Source organism: Triticum aestivum, chromosome 2D (genome assembly GCF_018294505.1).
Source record: "Triticum aestivum cultivar Chinese Spring chromosome 2D, IWGSC CS RefSeq v2.1, whole genome shotgun sequence".
NCBI classification, from domain to species: domain Eukaryota; kingdom Viridiplantae; phylum Streptophyta; class Magnoliopsida; order Poales; family Poaceae; genus Triticum; species Triticum aestivum.
Genome location: NC_057799.1, coordinates 94,349,296 through 94,353,529, shown reverse-complemented (window position 1 = coordinate 94,353,529; position 4,234 = coordinate 94,349,296).

Sequence of the window (4,234 nt, the reverse complement as noted above, 5' to 3'; positions counted from 1 at the left end):
TACCTTGTGACCATCACATGCATCACTTACCGACCTCGGACATCACACAATCATCTTAGGATCAAATCAAGCTTGGTATAAACAATACCGTAGTAATCATTAAATGACCACAAGGAGCTTGATCTTTACTCGCACAACATCAGGAATACACAACAACTCGGTATCCTCGATACCACCGTGATCCTTGTGACGATCACAACCCTACCAACACTTGGCCCGTGATCCTTACGGCGATCACAACCCGACCTACACACAACCCGACCAACACTTGGCCCGTGATCCTTACGGCGATCACAACCCGACCAACACTTGGCCCGTGATCCTTACGGCGATCACAACCCGACCACTAAATGGCTCGTGATCCTTACGGCGATCACAACCAACTTATCTCATTGTTATTAAGCACATTATTCTTATTACTGTTGACTCATGGTGTGACCTACTTTCGACCTGGGCCCTTATCCGCGGGCGCGGCTATTGATAGATTTAATATACACTCTGCAGAGGTTAGTACACTGTACCCACACTACGGAACCCATGGCCTCGCACTCCCATTCGGGTGGACCAACGGCGTTCCGACAAAACCGATCTACTGCCATGACACACTCCCGGCCACTCCGACCAACTCCCCTCTGGGCTAAGTCATGGGTGGCCCCGTGTCTACCTCAAGACACAAGGACCACCGTCGTGGCCCGTCCCACTCTGGGACCCGGATCCAAAAACTAACTCAACAACAGGCACACAAGGCTTATGTCCGCCTACCTGATCAGGGTAGCGCGTGCCCATAACCTTGCCTCGTTGGAGGCACCGGCGAGAGGCACGACAATAGACCCAGTTAGGACCGTCCCATACCGGTAAGCGTGGTTGCACTGCTCAGCATCGATTCAGCGGCACCATGACTCAGCCAACAGTTGTTCAAGTTCAATTTAATCCGGTTAACTTGAATGCAAATATACTGAGCCATGATAAAATACATGAACATGATATCAACATAATCATGAGGGTATCGCATAACTATCCACCATATCAACAATAAATCATATCCACTGAGCATGGCATACTGACTAGCATGACCATCACCATTCACCAACATCAACATGTACCACTAGCAATCATAAACATATGAAAGGAGATACTAGCAGGTAGAACATGATAACAGAGTACAAGACAACATAGCACAAAAGTGAACATGCAACTCTAAACATTACCGGAACAGCGATAACCATCTTTTCAACAAGCAAACATTTAGTAAAGATTCAAGTTGAAAACCATGGCTACTGCATGACTATCATGCAATTGGGTATTGTGGCTTGCCTGGGGATGAAGAAGGCACCGGGGAGAAGTGCGGTGAAGCCGCGGAAAGATTTGCCGGAAACAGTTCTCTCTCGGAGGGGGTTGTTTACGTGCAAGGGCAAAAGGTCATTTTCACAGTGTCAAACCATAGTGAAAATGAAACCAACAGAAAGAGCTCGACGATACGAAGAAGTGAGCATTGGTTTCACCTTAAACGGAGTTACGGTTGCGGAGTTATGAGGTGTAGAAGATCAGGGACCAATCTGTGAATATTTTCATCACCAACGGGTCCCTGGGAGGAAAAACTGAAAACGCATAAGGCTAAATACGTTTTCTGAAAGTGAAAACGTATTCTCGACCGAAGTAGAAGGAAAACACGTTTTCACAAAAGAAAAGCGTACCCGGGAGAAACCCGTCTCCACTTATCCACATGGGCTGAGGCGCCTGGGCCACTGGCGCGTGGGACCCAGGGGCAGGGGGGAGGGGCCAGCGAGGTCGTCCTCTTCCTCCCGCGCCTCTGTTCCTCCCGTGGAACAGAGCGGGGCAGGGGAGGGAAGCGGCCAAGGGGCCGGCCGGCTCCAGCGATCCCCGGCCCGGCCGAGGGTACCGGCGGGACCGCGGGGCTGCGCTGTACCCGTTCAGAGGGAGCACGGACGCCGGGGAGGAGAGAGCTGGAGGGGAGAGGCGGCGCCATGGGAGGGCAGAGGCAGCTCGGCGGAGGTGGTGTTTGTCGGAGCAGGGCGCGCCGGCGAGGGCTGAGGAGTCGGGGCGGCTCGCGAGGACGAGGGGGAGGCCGTGGTGAGGTCGGGGAGGCACAAGGAGGCTCGGGACGGCCGGAGGATGCGGTGGCCGAACGACGGAGACGACGGCCGGGCTAGGGCGACGCGGCCACGGAACTCTCAGGCGAGGGGCAAGGGGTTTGAGCGAACTGCGAGGAGGTGGGGGAGATCGAGGACAACACCAGGGGAGGAGGGGATGCTCGAGCTCGCCGGAACCAAGGAGGAACAGCGGCGGCCGAGGCGAACAGAGGCGAACTCCGGCGAGATGCCGTGGCTCTGGTGGGCTAGGAGGGACGAGGAGGGGCTTGGGAGCTGCGGGAGAGTCTAGGGGTCCTCATATAGGCCGAGGGGAGGCTTCTGGAGCTCACGGGCGAGCTCCCGACCAAGCATTAATGGAGGGCAGTGACTGGGCATGGCACGGGCATGGCATTTGCGACGCATTCATGGCGAACAACGACGAGGCAGAGGCACAGAGCGATGCAGAGGCTCACGGGGCAGCTACTAGACATGGTTGGAGGTCGAGATGAGGAGGGAGGAGACGAGCACAGGGACAAGAAGAAGCTAGAGCGCGCAATCTGCATGACGCAAGCGTGATCACCACGCGCACTGGTGCAAATAGCTCGTTTTGGCCAGGACGACGATGTCCAGTGGATTGACCCTAGTGACCTTAGTATATTTGAGGCAATAAATCATTCCAGGGTCAAAGAAGAGATTTGCACTTAGCTCCAAAGTAAACCAGTAGCCAAGTGTTTGTGCTGTGCAATGGGGACACCAGCTAGGTAACTCAGTAAATAGTTTGTCTGGTGATGATCATACACTAAGGTGACTACGATCACAAGAAATCAGATTAAGAGGAGGAGTTTAAAGGGTGGTTGCTGTAGAAAGTGACCCACTGGTCAGAAATGGGAATTTGGATGATGCACTGACATGGTTGCGTCAATTGAGCTGAAAATGGTTTTGGCCCAATTATTTGAAGATATTAAGATTCCCAAGGAGTTTCATGCCATTTGGAGGAACCAAAATAGCACTTGCTTCAGAAAGATTTATTATAAGAAGAAACTTGGAAAAAATCCACAGGACAAATGGTCAAAAGGATTGAGCCACAACTTGGTGTAGGTAGGTTATATGGATACTAGAAGGTATAGAAAAATTTACAGCCATAATGGAGTAAGATAAAATATACTTGCTTCACAAACTGAAAGTTTGACCAGAAACTAAGAATTGAAGCTGTGCTCACATGGAGGCATGAAATGAGCTCAACTTTGGTGGAGGGCTATGATATGATGATATTAAGTTCCATGCAAAATTGCAACTCATTTTGATATTCCTAGCTTGTACCTCCTTCACAAAGCTTCTTTCTGGACAGAAACTTTGGAAAATCATAATTAAACAATTACTGGGCAAATGAGGTTGCATTTTGGCATGTGGCAATTATATGGACATGAAAATATGTCCGAGGAGTTTTAGGTCAATTGGGAAAAAGAAAATGGCACTTGCTTCACAATGTGCCATTTAGGGCAAAATAGGAAATGAATTATTGGAGGATTATTTTTGAACATGGCAATGAAAAGTTTTGCCACATTTGATCACGATATGACCCAAACAATTTATGAGAATTATTTGGGAATTTTTGGAGTGATGGAAATATAGGTTGCTTCACAACCTAGGGAAATTTGAGTTATTCCTTTAATAGAAAAGGAAATATTCCCAATAAAAAGAATATTGGGATTTGGGCTAGGATGAAAATGACAGGGTTTAGGGAAAGATTTAGGAATGACAAGCCACTCTGGAAGCCAAGAAGAGAGCATCTTCTTCAGTTTCCAGACCACAAAGCCACAAAAAAGGAAAAACTCACGCAAAAACCTCGGAAAAATAAAAGAAAAAGAAAGGGCAAAAAATCAGGCTGTCACAAATCTCGAAAAGTGTTCAACATGTCGAAGTTGTGCCTAATCCATAGCTTTTCAACGGTATATTACACGCCTCATTCCGATAAACGGTTAAAAAACTAGAGCGAAAACAGTACCGAAAAAACAACGTGTGCAGTTTTTTCCGACGAGAAGTTCACTCGCGTGAGTACTGCAGCACACTTGGTTCAAAGAATGACGTGCACTTGCGTTGAGCGTGCAGTGCGGAAGTGTTATCAGAAAAGTTATTCTGCTAAT